Here is a 13,179-nt window from a genome sequence, read left to right as displayed (position 1 = left end):
ATGTTTTAATCGTTGCTATGGGAACGACATCTTCAACGCACTTTCTAATGAACTCGCTCACCGAATCCACGTATTCGTCAATGTTGTTGTCTAACGCAATACGAAACATATCCCAGTCCACGTGATGGAAGCAGTCTTGGAGTGTGGAATCAGATTGGTCGGACCAGCGTTGAACAGACCTCAGCGGGGGAGCTTCTTGTTTTAGTTTCTGTCTGTAGGCAGGGATCAACAAAATGGAGTCGTGGTCAGCTTTTCCGAAAGGAGGGCGGGGCAGGGCCTTATATGTGTCGCGGAAGTTAGAATAGCAGTGATCCAAGGTTTTTCCAGCCCTGGTTGCGCAATCGATATGCTGATAAAATTTAGGGAGTCTTGTTTTCAGATTAGCCTTGTTAAAATCCCCAGCTACAATGAATGCAGCCTCCGGATAAATGGATTCCAGTTTGCAAAGAGTCAAATAAAGTTCGTTCAGAGCCATCGATGTGTCTGCTTGGGGGGGAATATATACGGCTGTGATTATAATCGAAGAGAAGATAATGCGGTCGACATTTGATTGTGAGGAATTCAAAATCAGGTGAACAGAAGGACTTGAGTATGTTGTTATGATCACACCACGTCACGTTAACCATGAAGCATATGCCCCCGCCCCTCTTCTTACCAGAAAGATGTTTGTTTCTGTCTGCGCGATGCGTGGAGAAACCAGCTTGCTGCACCGATTCCGATAGCGTCTCTCCAGTGAGCCATGTTTCCGTGAAGCAAAGAACGTTACAGTCTCTGATGTCCCTCTGGAATGCTACCCTGTCTCGGATTTCATCAACCTTGTTGTCAAGAGACTGGACATTGGCGAGAAGAATGCTAGGGAGTGGTGCACGATGTGCCTGTCTCCGGAGTCTGACCAGAAGACCGCTCCGTTTCCCCCTTTTACGAAGTCGTTTTTTTGGGTCGCCGGCTGGGATCCATTCCGTTGTCCTGGGTGAAAGGCAGAACACAGGATCCGCTTCGTGAAAGTCATATTCTTGGTCGTACTGATGGTGAGTTGACGCTGCTCTTATGTTCAGTAGTTCTTCTCGACTGTATGTAATGAAACCTAAGATGACCTGGGGTACTAATGTAAGAAATAACACGTAAAAAAACAAAAAACTGCCTAGTTTCCTAGGAACGCGAAGCGAGGCGGCCATCTCTGTCGCAATGACAACAAGCTCAGTCCGATGATGCTGTGACACACCGCACCAGATGATGACGGACCCTCCACCTCCAAATCGATCCCGCTCCAGAGTACAGACCTCAGTGTAACGCTCATTCCCTCGACAATAAACGCGAATCTGACCATCACCCCTGGTGAGACAAAACCACGACTCGTCAGTGTAGAGCACTTTTTGCCAGTCCTGTCTGGTCCAACGACGGTGGGTTTGTGCCCATAGGTGACGTTGTTGCCGGTGATGTCTGGTGAGGACCTGCCTTACAACAGGCCTAGAAGACCTCAGTCCAGCCTCTCTCAGCCTATTGGGGACAGTCTGAGCACTGATGGAGGGATTGTGCGTTCCTCATGTAACTCGGGCAGTTGTTGTTGCCATCCTGTACCTGTCCCGCAGGTGTGATGTTCGGATGTACCAATCCTGTGCAGGTGTTGTTACACGTGGTCTGCCACTGCGAGGACGATCAGCTGTCCATCCTGTCTCCCTGTAGCACTGTCTTAGGCATCTCACAATACGGACATTGCAATTTATTGCCTTTGCACATCAGCAGGCCTCATGCCTCCTTGCAGCATGCCAAAGGCACGTTCACGCAGATGAGCAGGGACCCTGGGCATCTTTCTTTTGGTGTTTTTCAGAGTCAGTAGAAAGGCCTCTTTAGTGTCATTAGTTTTCATAACTGTGACCTTAATTGCCTACCATCTGTAAGCTGTTCGTGTCTTAACGACCATTCCACAGGTTATTGATTATTTATGGTTCATTGATCAAGCATTGGAAACAGTGTTTAAACCCTTTTACAATGAAGATCTGTGAAGTTATTTGGATTTTTACGAATTATCTTTGAAAGACAAAGGGTCCTGAAAAAGGGACATTTTCTTTTATTGCTGAGTTTAGTTCTAGAGGTTGTCAGGGTCAGATCCAGGCTTTTTAAGTACTGGTGTGACAGCGGCCAGTTTGAGCTGAATAGGGACACATCCAGTGACGAGTTGAATTGTTGATAATTTCTGTGAAGAAAGGCTCCAGAGAAGGTAAACAGGTGGGGATAGTGTCAAGTGTGCAAGTGGTGTGCCTCATTGTTTTAACCAGCTTGGTTGCATCAGATGTAGTTACTGTGGTGAAGGTGGAGAACCTGGACTCAGGGAGTGTAGGACTGGGTATCTCAACTACCGGGCCAGGAGAGGATAGGATGATGTTATTGATGTTTTCAATTTTGCGTTGGAAGAAGCACAGGTATTGATTGCACCGTTCTGGGGAAGCTGAGGTGGCAGAATTGTTCAAAGGTTGGAGGAGCTTGCTCACAGTAAAGAACAGATCCTGGGAGTTACCACTACTGATCAGTTGAGAATAATAGGATGTCTGAGCTGCATTTAATATATATATACTAGATGTATACTTATATGTACATATCTACCTCAATTACCTCGTACCCCTGCACATCGACTCGCTACTGGTACCCCGTGTATATAGCCAAGATATCGTTGCGCATTGTGTATATATTATGACCTTTTTATTTTATTATTATATTACTTTTTATTATTTCTCCATTTTCTTTCTCTCTGCATTGTTGAGAAGGGCCGGTAAGTAAGCTTGTTAGTCTACACCTGTTTTTTATTTTTTACAATGTGACAAAAGAAGATTTGATTAGAGCATCAGAGGGAAACAGAAGCAATTAACACGGAAATATTTTACAGCAGGCACCTCACCAGACCTGCCCTCGTGTCTGTTGGTGCTACTCCCACTATGTTCAGGAATTACAGTCCGGATACATGCGAGCTGATGGGGAGGTCATGGGTCGAGAATAAAAACAAAAATAAGTCAATAAAACGCATGCAGGTGGTATAGTATATTATATGCTGCTCCCAGGTGCTTTGATTCAACTGCACCACAATACACAGACAATGTTTCAGCTCGAATGGCCTTCATCAGGTGGCTTTAAGTCTTTCGTCGTATGAGCGTCATTTACCGTGTGCAAGCTTTCTTTCTTTATTCATCACTATTTACTCTTGGCCCAGCACCCAGTGTGGGAATTTGGGATGTGCAAATCATTTCCACATCCAACAGAAAGAAAAGATTGCGGTCAGTCTTGTGCAGTAGCCAGCAGGAGAGAAGCCTTTGTGTTTTGAAGTGTAGGAGAATTAGTTTGATCCCCTCTCAATCTGAGTCAGTCTAGCTACACATTCTCTCAATCATTCCCCAAAGTGCGGCCAGAAAGGGAGGGAGGTGTGCGTTGAGTCTATGAAATGAGGCTGCTGCTGTTGCTTATACATTATATGCTCTGCTCTAAGGCAAGCTTTTGATGGGTGGGAGTGATTCCGCACCCCGTATTCGATAAACACACACAACCCTCCAGCCAATTGTAATGTGTCCTTAGATCGCCACGTCAGCTTTGATCTGATCCGCTGTTGTTTCCTGCCAGACAACACACCTAACAGGACTCTTCTGTACCTATACGCACGTCCGGATTTTGTCATAAAAAAGGTTTATTGCCTATTTCCTTCCTTCAGCCCCTTATTTCCTTCCTCTCTTTTCTGTTTACCTCTTTCTCTCGTGCCCTTGATCTCGCCAACCTACCTCTCTCTCTCCTGGCCCCTCTCTCCTGCCATCCTCTCTCTCTATGACCTTCCTTACATTCCTGCCTCCCTCTTTCTCTGCTGCCCCTTTCTCCCCTCCTGCCTCTTTTTCTCCTGTCCATTTTCTCTCCTGTCCTTTTCCCTCTCCATGACAACGGTTCTCCTTGAGACTTCCTAGGAATGTGTCAGACAGACAGGGAGGGAGTGCCCTCACTGGCAGCTGGCTAATTATTGATGGCCTTGCCGGTCTTCATGAGGATGTGTCAAAGTTCAGTCGGTGTGTGTGTGTGTGTGTGTGTGTGTGTGTGTGTGTGTTTGTGTGTGTGTGTGTGTGTTGCGGGGGTGCTTAGACAACAGGGTGTGTCGTCTCCTTCAGGTGCATAGCTGTGCTAGTTACCTCTAGCCTCTAACACTGTCCGTCTCGAGTGACACATCTCGCAAGCTTGGACACAGATCGTTCCGAGTGTTGCTCACAAGGACTTAGCCAGCTCACACAGACGAGTGACCAGGTACAGTACTGTTGTTATGTTACTTTAAGATACACAATATAGATCAATATATACTTTCTGAAATATTAACAGTTTTAATAACCTAGTCTACGTATACGTCATGTAGAATGTTAGAAAAATCCGAGTTCTTTAGAGAACTCCTGTGCTTACGATTCAGTGGAGGCTGCTGAGGGGAGAAGGCTCATAACAATGACTGGAACAGCGCAAATGGGAATGTCATCAAACCATGTATTTGGTGTATTTCATACCTTTCCACTGATTCCACTCTAGCCATTACCACGAGCCTGTCCACTCCAACTAAGGTGGCACTAACAACCTGTGTTATGATTTGTTGACTATGTGAACAATGCTCCTCCACTGAATTATGTATTAAGATCACTGCAGACATTCAAACAGGACGCTGTGCCTTTGGATAACATGTTGATTTATCAATCCGTTTATCAAAAAAATATGTTATTTTCTCTCTCAAAAAAAAAAGGGTACACTTGTTTAACTTGAACTGCTTGCGCTCTTGAAATCCTCTCTCTCATTATTTCCAGTGCTACTTCCAGTGCCCATCTTTAGTTTTTGGGTGTTGGCCAAGCACTAGCCTCGTCCTAAACATCCTGATCTCACAATCTGTTTTGCTTACATTCTGTTTCGAAGGGAGGGGCTCAAACGGTTTGAATCCAAGGGACCAGGGATCCAGTCTAGAAGCACGGCTCCCATTGTTTTGCTTCGGTACTGCAGTTTAACTGACGCCCGGCCCAAAACGATAATTTCCGTAGACGGCCACATAGAGAAGTCAGATTTTTTTTAAAATCCAATTGTCGCTGAGGCTGATTGTTTTACCATCAATCACCGTTGAAGATATTAACATTACATATTCATCCAAAATATGCCATGTTTTTGGATGATGTCATGATGTCTTTGCTGCTCACACGGCTCCCTGTGTGCACTGAGGGCTAGTGTGCATGTGATGTTGATCCGTATAAACCGGATGCAACCCGGATATAGACGGTCCATGAATCGGCGTATGCAAATGTGTGTAGATAACCTTGAAAACAACGGTCGGACATATTGGACGCAGTCTCCAGTTAATATTACATCTCAGTGATTGAATCTGGTCGTGGCCAGACTGTATCTATGTAGCAAAACAGAATGTAAGCCTGCGAGATCAGGATGGTTGGTACGAGGCTAAAGCATTCCCATCCCGAGGAGAAATCTGTCAGGAGCAGCTCTGTTTGCTGTTTCCTTCCCTGTTAGTCAACCTGGAGTGTGACTCACGCTTTTACTCTTATCAATGGTGAACGTATATAAAGATGGCAAAATTCAGATATGACGTCATTGTTTTAGCACTATCCACGAGGATTGGGCGATGTCTGGAATGACTCATCATCCCATCGCTGAACATACGATTGTATATGGTATACGATTACGCACGGGCATTCTTTATAAGTTACTAATGTTTTCTTGTGTTTTTTTTAGGGAAAGTTTTCTTAATGTTCTCAAATCAAATTTGACTGGTTACATACACATTTCTGGCAGATGTTATTGCGGGTGTAGCGACATGCTTGTGTTCCTAGCTCCAACAGTGCAGTAATATCTAACAATATACAACAATACACGCTAATTAAAAAAGTTAAATAATGTAATTAAGAAATATAGAAATATTAGGATGAGCAATGTCGAAGTTCAGAGTATAAATATATATATGGGATGTATAGACAACATGGACAGTATATGGATAGAATATGTAGTATATTTGAAGAACAGTATATGTACAGCAATAGTTAAATAGGATGGGTCTTGACTAGAATACATGATATACATATGAAGTGGGTACAACAGTGTGTAAACATTATTAAAGTGACCAGTGTTCCATGACAATGTACATAGGGCAGCAGCCTCTAAGGTGCAGGGTAGAGTAACAGGGTGGTAGCTGACTAGTGACTGAAGTTCAGGACAGGGTACTGGGTGGAGGCCAGCTAGTGGTGACTATTTAACAGTCTGATGACCTTGAGATAAACAGCTTCTTTCAGTCTCTCCGTCCCAGCTTTGATGCACCTGTACTCACCTCACCTTCTAGATGGTAGTGGGGTGAACAGGCAGTGGCTGAGGTCCTTGATGATCTTCTTGACCTTTCTGTGATACCGGGTGCTGTAGATGTCCTGGAGGGCAGGCAGTGTGCCCCCGGTGATGCGTTGGGAAGACCGCACCACCCTCTGGAGAGGCATGCGGTTACAGATAGTGATGTTGCCATACCAGGTGGTGATACAGCCTGACAGGATGCTCTCAATGGTGCATCTGTAAAAGTTTGTGATGGTCTTAGGGGCCAAGATACATTTCTTCAGCCTCCTGAGGCGCTGTTGCACCTTCTTCACCATACTGTCTGTGTGGGTGGACCATTTCAGTTTGTCAGTGATGTGTACGCCGAGGAACTTGAAGCTCTTCACCTTTTCCGCTGCGGCCCTGTTGCTGTGAATGGGGGTGTGCTCCCTCTGCTTCCTCGTGAAGTCCACTATCAGCTCCTTTGTTTTGTTGACGTCGAGGGAGAGGTTATTTCCATGGCACCACTACACCAGGGCCCTCACCTCCTTCCTGTAGGCTGTCTCATCATCATTGGTAATCAGGCCTACCACTGTTGTGTCGTCTGGGAACTTGATGATTGAGGTGGAGATGTGCATGGCCACGCAGTCATGGGTGAACATGGAGTACAGGAAAGCATGAACAGGATGGAGGTATGATCTGATTTGCCAAAGGGAGGGCGGAAGGGAGAGGGAGGGCCTTGTAAGCTGTCCCGGAAGGGGGAGTTGCAATGGTTGAGAGTTCTTGTTGCGCAGGCAATGTGTTAATAAAACTTTCCTAAGATTTGACTAATTAAAGTCCCCAGCTAAAATATATGCAGCCTCAGGATGAGCGGTTTCCAGTTAGCACAAAGTCCAGTGTAGATCCCTGAGAGGCTGTCACGATGATGACCGAAGAGAATTCTCTTAGGAGATAATGCGGTCAGCATTTGATTGTGAGGTATTCTAGGTAAGTTGAACAAAAGGACTTGAGTTCCTGTACATTACCACAATCACACCATGAGTAGTTAATCATGAAACACACCTGAGCCTTTCATTTTCCCGGAGAACCCAGCTTGATGTATGGAAGGGGACAGTATATCCGGAGAGAGCCATGATTCCGTGAAACAGAGTATATCACAGTCCCTGATGTCTTTCTGGAAGGAGATCCTCGCACTGAGCTCTTCTACTTTATTGTCCAGATACTGAACATTAACAAGTAATATACTCAGAAGCGGTAGATGGTATGCACGTCTCCTGAGAGTCAGATTAAAAGTCCACTCTGAATACCTCTTCTCCATTGGCGGTGTCTTGGAGCAGTCTCTGGGATAAGAATGAAAATATGATAAGATGAAAATGAAGCAATCTTCTGCCGAATGTGTTGCACTAATATTTTTTGGTGACGGAAAACTACAGTTGCACACCCCTGATCACTCTATTGAAGCAAAAACACACGGTTAACTTTCAATCTAAAATGCGACCCCTGTCAACACACAGCTGGACTCACCTACTCCCGGCTTTCTTCCATTGAGCTATTTAGAAACAAACACTTGACTGGCTCAACTTTTCTGTGAAACTAAGGTAAGCCTCCTAACGTAAAATAATGTGACAGGTGAAATGAAGAATGTGATCTGCTTTTATTGCAGAAGTTGACTGAAATGTCGATTCGGATTCAAACAACTTTCTGAGATAGAAATCCGTTAGGCCGATAGATTAATTCGATGGTTGATCGTGAAAGAGTAGGCTATAGCTAGGCCAAGAAGTCACATTCAAATGGAATGGGGATTGGGGAGAAAAAAAGGAAATTAAGATTTTAAAACAATAAGACAGACAATAGAGTGTCCTCAGCAAAAGGCCCATGATCAACCGACATTGGAGAGGGAAAGAAACACATTAGGCCTTATCTGACATTTTGTGCTACTTTGGTGCTCTCCTCTCTTTCTACAATCTACATTGTTCTCTTGCATTATGTTAAGTCTAACTACCACATACACTACTGTTCAAAAGTTTGAGGTCACTTAGAAATATCCTTGTTTTTTGAAAGAATAGCAACATTTTTTTTGTTGATTTAAAATAACATAACATTTATCAGAAATAGTGTAGACATTGTTAATGATGTAAATGAATATTGTAGCTGGAAATTATGTATTTTTAATGAAATATCTACATAAGCGTACAGCGGGCCATTATCAGCAACCATCACTCCTGTGTTCCAATGGCACGTTGTGTTAGCTAATCCAAGTTGATCATTTTAAAAGGCTAATTGATCATTAGTAAACCCTTTTGCAATTTTGTTAGCACACTTGAAAACTGTTGTTCTGATTTAAAGAAGCAATAAAACTGGCCTTTATTTATTTTATTTTTTATTTATTTCCTCCTTTATTTAACCAGGTAGGCAAGTTGAGAACAAGTTCTCATTTACAATTGTGACCTGGCCAAGATAAAGAAAAGCAGTTCGCCACATACAACAACACAGAGTTACACATGGAGTAAAACAAACATACAGTCTAATACAGTAGAAAAATAAGTCTATATACAATGTGAGAAAATTAGGTGAGATAAGGGAGGTAAAGGCAAAAAAAGTCCATGGAAGTAAATACAATATAGCAAGTAAAACGCTGGAATGGTAGATTTGCAGTGGAAGAATGTGCAAGGTGGAGAGAAATAATTGGGTGCAAAGGAGCAAAATAAATAAATACAGTAGGGGGAGAGGTAGTTGTTTGGGCTAAATTATAGATGGGCTATGTACAGGTGCAGTAATCTGTGAGCTGCTCTGACAGCTGGTGCTGAAAGCTAGTGAGGGAGATAAGTGTTTCCAGTTGCAGAGATCTTTGTAGTTCGGTTTTGTTTTGGGGGTGACCAGAGAGATATACCTGCTGGAGTGCGTGCTACAGGTGGGTGCTGAAATGGTGACCAGCGAGCTGAGATAAGGGGGGACTTTACCTAGCAGGGTCTTGTAGATGACCTGGAGCCAGTGGGTTTGGCGACGAGTATGAAGTGAGGGCCAGCCAATGAGAGCGTACAGGTTGCAGTGGTGGGTAGTATATGGGGCTTTGTTGACAAAAAGGATGGCACTTTGATGGACTGCATCCAATTTATTGAGTAGGGTATTGGAGGCTATTTTGTAAATGACATCGCCGAAGTCGAGGATCGGTAGGCTGGTCAGTTTTTACAAGGTTATGTTTGGCAGCATGAGTGAACGATGCTTTGTTGCGAAATAGGAAGCCTAGATTTAACTTTGGATTGGAGATTTCGAGTTTGATGTGAGTCTGGAAGGAGAGTTTACAGTCTAACCAGACACCTAGGTATTTGTAGTTGTCCACATATTCTAAGTCAGAACCATCCAGAGTAGTGATGTTGGACGGGCGGGCAGGTGCAGGCAGCGATCGGTTGAAGAGCATGCATTTAGTTTTACTTGTATTTAAGAGCAATTGGAGGCCACGGAAGGAGAGTTGTATGGCATTGAAACTCATCTGGAGGGTTGTTAATAGTGTCCAAAGAAGGGCCAGAAGTATACATAATGGTGTCGTCTGCGTAGAGGTGGATCAGAGACTCACCAGCAGCAAGAGCAACATCATTGATGTATACAGAGAAGAGAGTCGGTCCAAGAATTGAACCCTGTCGCACCCCCATAGAGTCTGCCAGAGGCCCGGACAACAGGCCCTCCGATTTGACACACCGAACTCTATCAGAGAAGTAGTTGGTGAACCAGGCGAGGCCATCATTTGAGAAACAAGGCTATCGAGTCTGCCGATGAGGATGTGGTGATTGACAGAGTCGAAAGGCTTGGCCAGGTCAATGAATACGGCTGCACAGTATTGCTTCTTATCGATGGTGGTTAAGATATCGTTTAGGACCTTGAGCATGGCTGAGGTGCACCCATGACCAGCTCTGAAATCAGATTGCATAGCGGAGAAGGTATGGTGGGATTCGAAATGGTCTGTAATCTGTTTGTTGACTTGGCTTTTGAAGACCTTAGAAAGGCAGGGTAGGATAGATACAGTGCCTTGCGAAAGTATTCGGCCCCCTTGAACTTTGCGACCTTTTGCCACATTTCAGGCTTCAAACAAAGATATAAAACTGTATTTTTTTGTGAAGAATCAACAACAAGTGTGACACAATCATGAAGTGGAATGACATTTATTGGATATTTCAAACTTTTTTAACAAATCAAAAACTGAAAAATTGGGCGTGCAAAATTATTCAGCCCCTTTACTTTCAGTGCAGCAAACTCTCTCCAGAAGTTCAGTGAGGATCTCTGAATGATCCAATGTTGACCTAAATTACTAATGATAAATACAATCCACCTGTGTGTAATCAAGTCTCCGTATAAATGCACCTGCACTGTGATAGTCTCAGAGGTCCGTTAAAAGCGCAGAGAGCATCATGAAGAACAAGGAACACACCAGGCAGGTCCGAGATACTGTTGTGAAGAAGTTTAAAGCCGGATTTAGATACAAAAAGATTTCCCAAGCTTTAAACATCCCAAGGAGCACTGTGCAAGCGATAATATTGAAATGGAAGGAGTATCAGACCACTGCAAATCTACCAAGACCTGGCCGTCGCTCTAAACTTTCAGCTCATACAAGGAGAAGACTGATCAGAGATGCAGCCAAGAGGCCCATGATCACTCTGGATGAACTGCAGAGATCTACAGCTGAGGTGGGAGACTCTGTCCATAGGACAACAATCAGTCGTATATTGCACAAATCTGGCCTTTATGGAAGAGTGGCAAGAAGAAAGCCATTTCTTAAAGATATCCATAAAAAGTTTGCCACAAGCCACCTGGGAGACACACCAAACATGTGGAAGAAGGTGCTCTGGTCAGATGAAACCAAAATGGAACTTTTTGGCAACAATGCAAAACGTTATGTTTGGCGTAAAAGCAACACAGCTCATCACCCTGAACACACCATCCCCACTGTCAAACATGGTGGTGGCCGCATCATGGTTTGGGCCTGCTTTTCTTCAGCAGGGACAGGGAAGATGGTTAAAATTGATGGGAAGATGGATGGAGCCAAATACAGGACCATTCTGGAAGAAAACCTGATGGAGTCTGCAAAAGACCTGAGACTGGGACGGAGATTTGTCTTCCAACAAGACAATGATCCAAAACATAAAGCAAAATCTACAATGGAATGGTTCAAAAATAAACATATCCAGGTGTTAGAATGGCCAAGTCAAAGTCCAGACCTGAATCCAATCGAGAATCTGTGGAAAGAACTGAAAACTGCTGTTCACAAATGCTCTCCATCCAACCTCACTGAGCTCGAGCTGTTTTGCAAGGAGGAATGGGAAAAAATTTCAGTCTCTTGATGTGCAAAACTGATAGAGACATACCCCAAGCGACTTACAGCTGTAATCGCAGCAAAAGGTGGCGCTACAAAGTATTAACTTAAGGGGCTGAATAATTTTGCACGCCCAATTTTTCAGTTTTTGTTTTGTTAAAAAAGTTTGAAATATCCAATAAATGTCGTTCCACTTCATGATTGTGTCCCACTTGTTGTTGATTCTTCACAAAAAAATACAGTTTTATATCTTTATGTTTTGAAGCCTGAAATGTGGCAAAATGTCGCAAAGTTCAAGGGGGCCGAATACTTTCGCAAGGCACTGTAGGTCTGTAGCAGTTTGGGTCAAGTGTTCCCCCCCTTTGAAGAGGGGGATGACCGCAGCTGCTTTCCAATCTTTGCCTTTTTTAGACTAGTTGAGTATCTGGAGCGTCAGCATTGGTGGGTTCGATTACAGGCTCGAAATGGCCAGAAACAAAGACCTTTCTTCTGAAACTCGTTAATCCATTCATGTTCTGAGAAATGAAGGCTTTTCCATGCGAGAAATTGCCAAGAAACTGAAGATCTCGTACAACGCTGTGTACTACTCCCTTCACAGAAAAGCGCAAACGGTCTCTAACCAGAATAGAAAGAGGATTGGGAGGCCCCGGTGCACAACTGAGCAAGAGGACAAGTACATTAGAGTGTCAAGTTTGAGACACAGACGCCTCACAAGTCCTCAACTGGAAGCTTCATTAAATAGTACCCACAAAACACCTGTCTCAACCTGCAAAACACCAGACTCTGGGATGCTGGCCTTCAAGGCAGAGTTCCTCTGTCCAGTGTCTGTGTTCTTTTGCCCATCTTAATCTTTTATTTTTATTGGCCACTCTGAGATATGGCTTTTTCTTTGCAACTCTGCCTAGAAGGCCAGCATCCCGGAGTCGCCGGATAATGTATACTCTGCTAATGACCATAGAAAAAAAGAGTAACAGAAGGCGAAATTAGCACAACGAAGAATTTGTGTTAAGTGCATGGGGGCCGCCAATTTTCATGCACCTCAATTGGACATTGATGGTGTGGCCAGAGAGAGCTAGGCCATTACAGCTCCCTTCAGCTCTGTTCAGGTGGGGAGTGAAGTGGGGTGTGCAGAGCATCAGCATAGTCTCCCAGGGAGGGACGGGTCAGGGTATCCTGTCATTGTTGGTAGAGACCCGAGCGTGCCAGGGCATTTTAATGGCCGTGTTTTGTTGTAGGAAGGTGTGGTCCGGTTAGTTAGTGTCTGATCGGTTTCTGAGGGCAGGCTGGACTTGATATTAAGTTTTAGAGAGCGAGGGAGGCGGTGTATGTCACAAGGAGGAGTCAGAGGTAAGATGAGGATTATACACTGGGTATACAAAACATTAAGAACACCTGTGCCTTTCCATGTCATAGACGGACCAGGTGAATCCAGGTGAAAGCTATGATCCCTTATTGATATGACTTGTTAAATCCACTTCATTTCAGTGTAGATGAAGTGGAGGAGCCAGGCTAAATAATGATTTTTAAGCCTTGAAACAATTGAGACAGATTGTGTGTGTGTGCCATTCAGAGGGTGA

At 44.1% G+C, this 13,179-nt stretch overlaps 1 protein-coding gene across 4 annotated transcripts in view; it reads left to right on the top strand.

Annotated features, from left to right (window-relative positions):
- The window catches only part of LOC112254182 (protein kinase C and casein kinase substrate in neurons protein 1), a 55,679-nt gene that overhangs the window by 10,599 nt on the left and 31,901 nt on the right, over positions 1-13,179 (top strand). For 2 of the 4 annotated variants that reach the window (XM_024426482.2, XM_024426483.2), the window contains exon 1: positions 4,112-4,269. The exons of the other annotated variants lie outside the window; for them this stretch is intronic. The gene's annotated coding sequence lies outside the window, so the exon portion shown is untranslated. Of the gene's footprint in view, positions 1-4,111; positions 4,270-13,179 lie in introns of those variants that run through there. 4 annotated transcript variants of the gene reach the window in all.

The sequence above is a fragment of the Oncorhynchus tshawytscha genome, linkage group LG07, assembly GCF_018296145.1.
Source record: "Oncorhynchus tshawytscha isolate Ot180627B linkage group LG07, Otsh_v2.0, whole genome shotgun sequence".
In the NCBI taxonomy this organism is placed as follows: Eukaryota; Metazoa; Chordata; class Actinopteri; order Salmoniformes; family Salmonidae; genus Oncorhynchus; species Oncorhynchus tshawytscha.
Note: the sequence above shows the minus strand (reverse complement) of the source record. Positions and strands in the feature narration are given on the sequence as shown.